Source organism: Aquarana catesbeiana, linkage group LG02, assembly GCF_042186555.1.
Source record: "Aquarana catesbeiana isolate 2022-GZ linkage group LG02, ASM4218655v1, whole genome shotgun sequence".
Classification (NCBI taxonomy): Eukaryota; Metazoa; Chordata; class Amphibia; order Anura; family Ranidae; genus Aquarana; species Aquarana catesbeiana.
In genome coordinates this window covers 357,176,079-357,188,434 of record NC_133325.1, presented here as the reverse complement: position 1 = coordinate 357,188,434, position 12,356 = coordinate 357,176,079, and positions in this window count along the sequence as shown.

Genomic DNA, 12,356 nt, shown 5'->3' with positions numbered 1-12,356 from the left:
TCTTAACGCAGCCTCCCAGCTTAAACGCAAGGATGACGGTGAGGCTTCTGTATCATTTGAACTCTGTGATTGGCTCTCACAGCAGTCATATAATGGGAGCCTGTCTCACTGGCTCCCGATCAGAACTCATGACTAAGAGCTGTCAGTGACAACTCACTCAATGTGTGGGAAGCATGCAGGCCACCATGGCTGCATATGTGCGGCGGCTGGGAGTTATATGCGTCAAAAAAAGTGAGCTTTATGTGTAACATGGTCAGCACAAGGTTAAAATATCCACAGATATAGACATATGGACCCACTTCGCTTCATCAAGCAAGTGGCAAAATGAAGTATATAGATGATTTTTCATAAAAACAAGAAGAGGTGTGTTAAAATAGAAACTCTCTGTTGTTTAAAAAAAGGAGGCACCCTTTAGGGTGCATCCACACCAGTGAATGCACACCTAACATGTACACAGGAGAACATACACACACCATATAGCTCAGTGGTGTCCAAACTGCAGCCCTTTGCTTGTCTTTATCTGGCCCTTGGGGCACTTTTCCGCTCACTGACACTAACAATGGGGCATCATTCCTGTTACTAACATCAACAACGGGGCACTAGTCCTCCCATTGACACCACCCAAGCTATTCTATATAAAAAAAAAAAAAAAAAAAAAAAAAAAGTGGCCACTTTTAAAAGAGTGACCAGGGACCAGGCGCTGGACACATGGTGGTCTATGGGAAGCCTCCCGGTTTGCAATCAGCTGATTTGCCGTGTTTAGGGAGGGTTCAGGGCGCAAGCGATGCGCCCGCAAACACTCCCACTCTGCAGTCAATTGTCCCTTTGGCTCCTTGTCTGTGTGTGATTGGCAGGGACCAGAGGATGGTGGGCGGTGCTTTTTGCGGCGTCACTTCCGGGTTTCATGGCCACCACTCACTATGCTATGTGTGGAGTGGAGTGGACTATGCGTGCGGGACCGGGTGCGGTGGATGGAGGAAGGCCTGAGAGTAACGGTAAGTGCCAGCGCAGTTATTTGCAATTTACAGGAACAATCTCCGGTAAGGATGGCCACCTATGCATATCTGACAGTTCTGATATCAGCCGATTTTTGTTCGGCTGATAACAAACAAAAATCGGCTGATATCAGAGTACTCGCAGTCTGTCTGTCACGCTGATGCTCTTTCCCCCTCCCCCCTTCAGGCAGACTGCTTCGGCTGGACGTCTCTTCTGCACATGCAGTAACTCATGCCTGACACCAACGATGGGGCACTTTTCTTCCACCGACACCAACAATGGGGCACCATTCCTCCTACTAACACCAATGATGGAGCACTTCTCCTCCCACTGACACCAACAATGGGGCACTATTCCTCCCACTGACACCAATGATGGGGCACTATTCTTCTACTGACACCAACAATGCGGCACTATTACTCCTACTGACACCAACGATGGGGCACTTTTACTCCCACTGACACCAACGATGGGGCACTATTCCTCCCATTGGCACCAACAACTAGTCATCTTACTGAAACCAATGAGGGTGCACTATTCCTCCCCCTACTGCCAGGGATGCATTGTTTACTGTCATTGACCCCAGAACAATTCCAACTCCCAATGGCCACAGTTAGGCCCCACAAAGTCTGAAGGACAGTAAACTGGCCCTTTGTTTACAAAGTTTGAAGACCCCCGATATAGCTCCAGAAACTGTTTCAGTTTATTTTTTATCTGAAGAGCTTTTGTATTGTTAAGGCTGGGTAAACACACACACAGTTTTTTTATCGTTCAACCCAGTGGCAGCAGTGATAGATCACCATATTAACACAAGCAATGTTAGTGTGGCAATCTACCCCGCTGTCAGAACACACTGATTAGTGTCCACAGCCATTGGCTGCAATTGTTGATCGGCTACTGGTTGGATGCTGGTTTTCCAGCATGCCCCTTTGACAGAAGCCGGTTGTGAGATTAGCTTCTATAGGACAGACAGTTGTACACACTGAACCAGATGATATTCTGATCGTGTGTACCCAGCTTAAGTGATAAGGATAGAACATATTTTAATTGGCTCAGACAGAATACAACTTCTATGCCTAGAAAACAAGGTCAGTGCTGGCTGTGCATCTAATATTGAATATTATCTCTATATTCCTGTGACAATATCTGTTGAAGCAAATACAAATTTAAAAAGGAACTCTACGTGTATCTAAAAAGTAGCCTGTGAAGCTTAATATGGTCAGGATACACCCAGATACCTGGACTGACAGCTCACTCAGCCTCTCAGCGAGCAATTGGGAGCCTGAGCCACCCGCCCCCACCCCTCCACAGCCCAGTGCTCCAGTGAGTGCTCGAAGGGCAGAGCAGAGAACTGCTGACTGACAGTCAACAGCTGTCTGCAGCCTGTAACCAAGAACTGAGTGATCAGCAGTGTTTAATCACTCAGTTCTTGGTCGTAGAGCCACCAGGGGACAGATGGAGCATCGGACCAATGCTGCATCCACCTATGTGAGTATCATTTTTTAACTTCTCTTTTAACTCTGTATCTTCGCCTTGGACAAACAGCTATAAGTACCTTATATGGTCATACCACAACTCCAGATAACATCCCTGGTCAACACAGTCACTTCCATAACATTTAACGTGCTTGTAAACCCAGCCTAAACGCCCACGTCCAAAGAATAGAGCACACCAGCAGCTCATTTGAAGAGGAAAAGCTTTTAAAAAGAAATGTCATGAATATTTTATTTTATTCTTTAACTTATAGGTCACACAAACGCTTTTTTTCCCTTCACCTTCTCACAGTCAATAGTTGAGCCTAAATCACAGGGTATCACAAATCCTAGTGATGTCACTTCAGCTCTTCCAGGCTTACCCCCAGGCCATGCAGAATGGAGCGGTCAGTCAGCAACATGGATTAGATATTTGACTGACAGTTCTCCTTAGCCCTGCCCTCCCTTGGGTAGCTAGGATGATTATTCCCAATAGTAAGCGAGGAGTAAATGTGGCCTTATGTGAAGCACTATGATGGCAACACAGCAGAAGCTCTATGAGCCTGCAGATGGCTGCTACAGAGTAGAAAAAGGTGCTTGTGACTGGCAAGAACATCGGGTAATTTCTTGTAAAGGCAAGTTTTAATATGCAGAGAAAGGACACACAGAGATTACAATAATGTTAGGAAGACTTTACTTTGTGGGGGGGTTGTGTTTAACCCTAACCTGTTCAGTGTGTTCACCAACCACCCAGCTTTCAATTATAGCATTTTTCCCTTGCACAGCAAGGTTCGATTGGCACCTGAGCGATTTGGAACCTGTGCGGAATCGCCACGATTCTGCTTGCGATTCAAGAATCGCGGCAAAACACAGAATGCATTGTGATGCCATTACTTCTTAATGGCACCCCAAACGCTGGGCAATTTTGCTGCAATTGTCGAACAAAATGTGCTACAATCGCAGCACAAATCGCAACTGCAAACACTCCTGGCTTTGTGCCAAGATTTGGTACATGAGCTTCTTTGGAGTGTTTTTGGAGTGGAGCGAGGCCCACTCAAATGAATAGTGCCACTCCAAAATTGTCCCACTAAAAAACAAAGCAAGGCTAAAAAAAAAAAAAAAAAAAAAAAAAAAAAAGAACTGCAGCAGCTCAGGTGTGAAGGGAGCCTGACACATTGGAAGATGTTTACCAAAACTGGAGCACACAGAATCCGGTACAGCTGTGCATAGTAATCAGATTCCAGGTTTAACTGTTAAGACTCATTAGAACAAGCAGAAGTTAGAAGCCGATTGGCCATCATGCACAGCTGCACCAAATTCTGTGTGCTCCAGTTTTCGTTAATCTACCCCATTGTATGATATTACTTCATCACTTTTTTATTCCATCCAATTTCCTTTTTTCTCTAAAACAACAAGCAGCCCACCTAACAAGTCTGGTATACTGGTGAGGAGTGTAGCTCAGGTCCGCATTGCTCCTGCCCATGCTACAGCTGCGAAGATACAGTCAGTGCTGCAGCTGTTCTCCCTTCCCTTGCCTGCCAGTGAGGAGAGGAGGAGGGAGGACACTTGTAAGGCTGTGCTGCAGGGAATTTTTTGCAGCCAGAGCAAAGCCCCAACCCCACCCACCACCTAGGGTTGCCACATCATCCCTTTAATCCAGGATACACATTAATTACACAGGTTTTGTGGCTGATTAAGGTGGTAATTAAACTCACTTGACCTTATCTGCATTAAATCAGTCTCAGAACCTGTGTAATTAATATGTGTCCTGGATTAAAGGGATAATGTGGCAACCCTACCACCACCTGCAAAAACAAAGGAAGCAATAATGCTGTTGCTGTGCAGCATGGGAAAGGACAGAGCCTGCTGGAAGGAATAATGACTTGTGGGGGGGTATATTCTCCAGAGAGACTGTACCTGGTGCAGCAGAGTCCCAGGGCTCTTCAGGCATACTAAAGACAGAGAGTTCCTTTGCTTGGGACAGTCGTTGGCAAGGCATTATAGAACACAAAAGTGCAGCAGGCTGCTGATGGGAAAATTCACTGCAGTGTTAGGGAATCAGAAAGATAGAGTCGCAGACATCTTGTCTGTGGGAACTGCAGTGCCAAGCCTGATGTCGCTGCCTGGTGTAGCTGCCTTGTCATGGGAAGGACGTCTTTGCAGCTGGTATTGTTGCGCTTCGGACAGAGAGCAAGAGGAGAAAAGTCATCATCCTATGTGTTGGTGAGAGGCCACTGGCCATACCAGATTGTAAGCTCCTTGAGGGTAGGGACTGATGGGAATGTAGATTGTATACGTAATAAATACCCCACTGCACCCTTTTTAAAAAATATTGTTCATTTGGGACACCACCTAGGCACCTATACTTGGGTTCAGAGGGACTTATGCTTGAGTGTGCTAATGCCTGATTTGGTTCCAAGTGCAGTCGGGGAGGGTTTGCCAGAGACTGTTAGGCCATTATGTTTGTATTAAACTGATAAATAGGTACTCAAACCACATTTATCAGTTTGAACATACATTTCAAAGGGAGGGGTAGAAAGTGTCTGAATACATGCAGTGCCTTGGCAAGATATTGCATCAACTGCTGCTGAACAAAAACAGACTTCAGGAAGGTGGATGAAGTTTGGGTAAGACAAGTTTTAAGGGGAGCTCAGCCCTTAGACCCCCATCGTGATTCAAATAAAAACATAAGGGGATGCTGGGATCTTGAGATACCCTGAATTAATCAGAACCATGCAGGAAGAGGAAGCCATGTTGGAGGAAGAGCCCAGAGTCAGAGCCTATCATAGGAATCAGAGTGGCTAGTACAGTGGAGGTAACTCCACTTTCGTAGGAAAAACAATTGCAAATAGAAAAGAAAATATAATATAGTGTATACAATTGCAACACAAGTCATATTGTAATTGAATGTTATTAAAAATTACCTTTCCAATCTGCAGCTCTGTAATTTTCTATAAAATGCAATATGGCTATCTGGAGGTATTCTGTACACAGAATATGTACAGAATGCCCCCAAACACATTAATTCCTGCTTGTGTGATCAGCTTAATGATTTTCCCAGAAGTCTGTCCTAAGATACAAGTCAGATTTTAGGCATCTCCTACAACAAAAATGTGAATTTTGGTGAGATAGTCCCAATAGGAAATCATGTCTAAAGGGATGACGGCCCAGCAGCTTTCCTCATTAGTGCCATGCAGGTGCAGTAGCTGATTGAGAATTATGAAACCACTCCCATTAGATTCACTTTCCCACATGGACACAGACAAACACACAGAGATTTCTTCAGAATAACAAAAGGTAGGAATCTGCAACAAATTTTAAAATCCTTGTATTGTACATAGATTACCCAGAGGGGAATGTTGTTTTTCTTAACAAAAGTGGAGTTACTCTTTAAGGTTGTGTCTCAATTGAAGCAAAAGGTGACCCTGCTAGTAGTATTCCACTTGAGCGGTTGTCAGATTCAGCAACCTGTCAAAATTGCAGAGGTGTAGGCCACTGCAAACATGAATGTCCAAGTGCCAGAGGCCACAGCGAAACTCCCAAAAGTTGGCCAGGTGCCTGACTACCTAAGCCAGCTTCCAATCATGATGTGATGCAAGAAAGAGGACTTAGAGGTTCAAGGCATCAAAACAAGGATGTGACCCCTGTGATGGGGTCTTACAGATGTTGTTAGCTGTTGGACAGGCGGGGACAGACACACTGACAATCGTGTTCCCTCATGAAAAGTTATCTGATCAATGGGATGAACACAGATCTGGTAAGGCAACTGCTGGCTTCTGTTGCCTCCAGATGCGATTCTTTAGCAGAGAGAGCGCACCCCCTGTTGTTGCCAATGCACATGCGCCTGACACTAGAAAATAAACCTTCAGCAGAGAAGATGTCTCAGTTAGGCAAGATACCCTGTGTACTTGAGCAGAAGATAGAAACTTGGTGTCTAGAAGAAGTCTTCTGCCCAGCATTCCGAAGATGCAGTGGGGTCATCTGTCAGAGAAACATCTGAACTCAAAAAGCAGAGGGTTAAGCAATAGATTCAGCTTGTGTGGGGAACCTCAGGCGATGCATGGTGGCCACATGCAGAAGCAGCTATCACCTCTGAAGTAATCAAAGTCTTCATAACAGTAGACAGAGGCTCTGGTTCACCTTCTGACACACCTTGATGGGAGTCTCCCATGCATGCTCCCTTTGCATGGCCACAAAGTTAGCCTGACCTCTAGAATCAAATATACATAATGTAAACAGTCTATTGATATTATTATGAGCAAGTGTTACTTGGTTGTTATACTGTTATGTCTTATGTCAGGTTTGATACTTTACCTATACCCGAGTTCGAAGGGACTTACATTTGAGCACTCCAATGCTGGATTTGTGCTGGCCAGTGGGGGAGGGTTTGCGAGAGACTGTAGGACAGTTATCCTCTCATTGCCCTTCGTCAGGACCTCCCATTTAAAAGGATAGGAGTCATTCATTGGTCCATTTGCTGTTTACAGATTCACACATTATTTTGTAACCATTTCCATATACTTGTTAAAGTGTTTATTATTGCATTTCCATCTCTTATGAAGTGCAAATCTCTAAAATATATAAATCCTACATATAAATGAATAGTTCATAAAATGAAAAAAATGAAGAAATAAAACATGAAAAACTCTTCTTGTGATCAGTGTATCCACAGTAGATCATCTACTGAGGAAGGCCTGTGATTGGCCGATAAGTGCTGATAGTGACGTCCAGCCAGGCACTGAGCATGTGGACACGACGGTGCTACTCTGGAGGTTTATATGTGATTTTAAAAGTTTTTATTTTATAAGTGCAACTTGTCTGTTTGGGGGCTTTGAAAAAATTTGTATACAGAGAACACTATGGTCTCTATACTTATTTACATGTCCTGAACTCATGGAATCTTGAGCCAAGCTGGGAGGTGATTCGTTTCTTTGCGTGTTAATGAGCTGAGTTACCATTAAGAAAAGAGCCATCTGGATTACCCACCATTGATTGGGAAGAGGAAGTGAGAGCAAAGAGCTAATGGGGAGATCAGCATATGAGTTTTGACTCATCTGGGAGGTGAACGCTCATTTTTTACTGGTGGTGGTGTGCACTCCTTTTGAGGATGAACAATCACTGTGGTGGAATTATGTGGATACACTGATCACAAGAAGAGTTTTTCATGTTTTATTTCTTCATTTTATGGACTATTCATTCACTTATATGTAGGATTTATTTATTTTAGAGATTTGCACTTTATATTTTTATATATTTTTACACATAGCGCTACATTTATTTATTTACTATTTTGAAATTAGTGTGGTGTACCACTTGGAATTTTTAGCAGCTGTGCACGTTTATTATTAGTTTATCTTATTTAAACATCACAATATTTTTTTACTTGTGGTGCTGATTGTTTCATCTTATAATTGACCATCTCTTGCCTATTGATTTATTGTGCGTTGTTACAATAAATATTCACCCTTCAGCCTTGGTGTGGCATTGCTGGGAAAGTCATTGACATCCGGAGTCAGAGGACCCAATTATCAGTTGCCCATACACACGATACAAAAATCGGATGGAAAAATTTGTACGATGAGCTGTTTGCCGATTTTCGGATCGTTAGTACGGTGCTTTCGACAGACAATTTTGCTTTTTCGCCTGACGTATGGTGAGTAACCCTTTCATTATTGACATGAGACGAACATGCTACAAGAAAACGGACGTTCGGTCGTCCAAAAATCTAAGCGTGTGTATGAGGCTTAAGCATTAAATGCGGACCGGCACAGTTTATTTAAAGGATAAGTCCAGCATGGGCTGTCAGCTGCGGCTTCGATGGGGAGGTGGGTGCAGAGGACACAGCTGACAACAGAAGCCCCGTAGTAAGTCTATGGGTGACATCACTCCAAAGGGAATATCCTATATCCTATACTGGGGCAAGACAGGCAGACCGGATCCATTCAAAGTGTCCTTTCTAGGCCGAATTGGATGGTACCCGGGCCTCGTGTCTGAAGAAACGAGGTTTTACCTGTAATGCTTCTCTTTTTAGAGAGCTGGACCCCGCATATTAGAAAATTGGTTTTCTAGCCTAATTTCTAGCCGGGTGCTTTACTGCAGGATCCCCCTATTCGTAGGGGGCCCCAGTCTCTGACGGTTTTTTTAAGCAGAGCCCACCGTGAGAGGTGAAGATTGGGTCTGTGTAAACTGAACCCTGCGGCTGGATAAGGTAAGAGGAGATTCTACAGAATTTTCTAATTCTAGTAGGTTTCTCCTTTAAGGTAAATGCATGCTATGCCTATTGTGACCACCGGGGTCTGCCAAGAGCACAAACCTTGTCATGCTGGATTGTCTGTCTCAGTGTTCATGCTGCACATGTTTCACAGCGTCTCAGGCTGGCTCACGGTAGGATGGATGGGGGGATTTCTCATGTTTGAATGTTCCCCCCAGGCTAGAGAGAGGCCACAGGGGTCTAGAAAGCGGTTATACCGCTCGGGCACCGCTGCCTCGGCCGCCATTTCTGACCATTGCCGTTTTTTAGGCAGGCTCTTCGCTACCAGCTTCTCTCCCTCCTCCCCCTCCCCAGCCTTCCTCCATAGTATTTGAGGAGAGTCGACCAGCGCGGGAAGCGCTTGTTTTTTTCAAAATTCGAGGGGGGGGGGGCGGTAGACGGGGGGGGGGGGGGCGCGGGACGTCAGCACAGGTGCTTAGACTCCCACTCAGGCCAGCTGCAGGCTATTAAGGCACTCTGTACAGGTGCACACAGCCTTTGGAGAGGCACAGAGCTGACGGTTGCATGTAAGGTGGGACACAGGCATTCTCCTAGGCAGCATTTACTGAAGTAACACCAGACTGAGCATTGGGTAGCAAGGCTTTTAGCCAGACTACATCCCTCAGCAGGCAGTGTTCGTTTATATACCTCACACCTTGTTGCTTTGCACTATGGGTAGAAGAGGTTCAAGCACCCCAAGAACCAGAGACACTAGGGGATCTCGTTCAGGTTCTGAGGGCCCCCTGTCAGCAGCATCCTCCCCACAGGGATGGCTAGCCAGGGAGAGCCGTTGGGGTCAGGGGCTACACCTGCTTCTGGCACTTCAGCCCGTGTATATATTACACAAGAGGTTTTTTCCTCAACCATTAATGGTTTAGAGGAAAGATTAATGGCCGTGATTACGTCTTCACTCAGTAGAAGAAAACGCACTAGGCCTTCCTCTGTTCCCCAAGACCCTCAGGAAGAGGAGCTCTGGGATAAAGGAGACGAATCCCTTTCAGAGGATCGGGATGGGACGGATGATTCCTCTTCGGAGGAATCAGGTGGAGAGGGACCCTCTGCGACGTCCCAAGAGGAGAAAGTCTTAGTGCAGATCCTTACTGGATTGGTCCGCTCCACATTTAAGTTGCCCCTACCTGAAACTGCTAAAGAACCCTCTTCTGCTTTAGGGTCACTGAAACCTTTCGAAGCAGCACAGGCTTTTCCTGTTCATAATTTACTTGAAAAGCTCATTTATTCTGAGTGGGATCACCCAAACGTTTTTTTCCGCCGAGAAAGTTTTCAACACTTTATCCGATGGAAGAAAAGTTTATTAAAATGTGGGGAATACCAGCTATTGATGCTGCCATTTCCTCTGTAAATAATAGTCTGACTTGTCCTGTAGACAATGCTAAGATGCTCAGGGATCCTGTAGATAAAAAGATGGAATCCCTATTGAAGGATGTTTTTTCCTTAGCAGGTTCAGTGGCTCAACCTGCAGTAGCAGCGATTGGAGTCTGTCAATACTTAAGAGACCATGTTAAGCAGGTCATCAAAGTACTACCTAAACAGCAGGCCCAGGGGTTTGCTAACCTTCCAGCAGCCTTATGCTTTGTGGTTGACGCCATTTTAGAGATTCTATCATGCAAACCTCCCGTCTTTCACTGGGGTTGGTGCATATACGTAGAATCCTATGGTTGAAAAAATGGTCAGCCGAAGCACCATGTAAGAAGCTGCTGGCTGGATTTCCATTTCGTGGTGAAAGGTTGTTTGGAGAGGACTTGGATAACTATATCAAGAGAATCTCTTGTGGGAAAAGCACTCTCTTACCTGTCAAGAAGAAGAGTAAGCGTCCCTCTTTCAAACGGACTCTTTCCCCAGCGCCAGGGGCTTGAGCCTCCAGGCAGTCTCGACGGCCGCCTCCATCTGGGTCCAGAGAGAAGAGTCAACCCCAGGGACAAAAGAAGTCCTGGGGGAAGAAGCCTACTAGGCATGAGGGGGCGCCCCCGCTCACTCGAGTGGGGGGGGGAAGACTGCTACAGTTCTCAGGGCTCTGGCAGGAGGATTTCCAGGACAGATGGGTAATCTCCACGGTAACCTTAGGGTACAAGCTGGAGTTTCAGGAATTTCCCTCTCCTCGGTTCCTCAGATCAAGTGTCCCCAGAGATCCAGAGAAGAAGCAGTCGCTCCTTCTATCGTTAGAACGACTTTTGTCGCAGGAGGTCATTACGATGGTTCCCACAAAGGACCAGGGATTGGGCTTCTATTCCAAACTCTTTATGGTCCAAAAGCCAAATGGGGATGTCAGACCCATTCTGGATTTAAGGGATCTGAACCGATTCCTAAGGATTCAATCCTTCCGCATGGAATCAATTCGGACAGTAGTTCCCACCCTGCAGGGAGGAGAATTTCTGGCATCGATAGACATCAGAGATGCATATCTGCATGTGCCCATTTTTCCTGCTCATCAAAAGGTTCTGCGCTTCGAGGTAGGAGGGCGCCATTTCCAGTTTGTGGCTCTGCCTTTCGGGATAGCCACTGCACCTCGAGTGTTCACAAAGATCTTAGCTCCTCCTCTGGCCAGATTAAGGGCTCAGGGTATAGCTGTCATAGCATACCTTGATAGACCGGTCGGTAGCCTCTTTGAATGGAAACTTGAGGACCACAGTCAGGTATCTAGAACACCTGGGTTGGATCCCCAACCTAGAAAAGTCTTTCCTAAAACCAGTAAGAAGACTGGAGTATTTAGGTCTGATTATAGATACAAGCCAGGAGAAAATATTTCTACCCCAGGCAAAGATCGCTGCTTTGAGGGAGCTGATTCTGGCAGTCAGGCCTAAGAAGGGTCCCTCTGTCCGCCTTTGTATGAGGCTACTAGGGAAGATGGTGTCTTCATTCAAAGCAGTTCCCTATGCTCAGTTTCATTCAAGAAAGCTGAAACACAGTATTCTGTCGACCTGGAACAAGAAGGTTCAGGCATTAGACTTTCCGATGCACCTGTCGCATGCGGTGCATCAGAGCCTCAATTGGTGGCTCATACCCGAAAACCTGCAGAAGGGGAAATCCTTTCTACCGGTTACCTGGACGGTGGTAACAACAGATGCCAGTCTGTCAGGTTGGGGAGCAGTTCTGGAACAGTCTGCGGTTCAGGGGATATGGTCCAAGACCGAGAGGACCTTACCCATCAACATTCTGGAGATCCGGGCGATATATCTAGCCCTAAAAGCCTGGACTATCAGGCTACAGGGTTGTCCGGTCAGGATCCAGTCCGACAATGCCACAGCAGTGGCTTATGTCAATCATCAGGGAGGCACCCGGAGCCGAGCTGCTCAAAAGGAGGTGAACCAGATCTTAGCCTGGGCAGAGATGCATGTACCATGCATATCGGCAGTTTTCATCCCGGGAATAGAGAACTGGCAGGCGGACTATCTAAGTCGCCAGCAGTTACTTCCAGGGGATTGGTCTCTGCATCCCGACATCTTTTGGGCCATATGCCAAAGATGGGGGGTTCCAGATGTAGATATCTTTGTATCCTGATTCAACAAAAAGATAGACAGATTTGTGGCAAGGACAAAAGATCCTCTTGCATGCGGGACAGATGCGTTGGTGATTCCGTGGTATCAGTTCTCACCGATTTACGCATTCCCGCCTATTCTGCT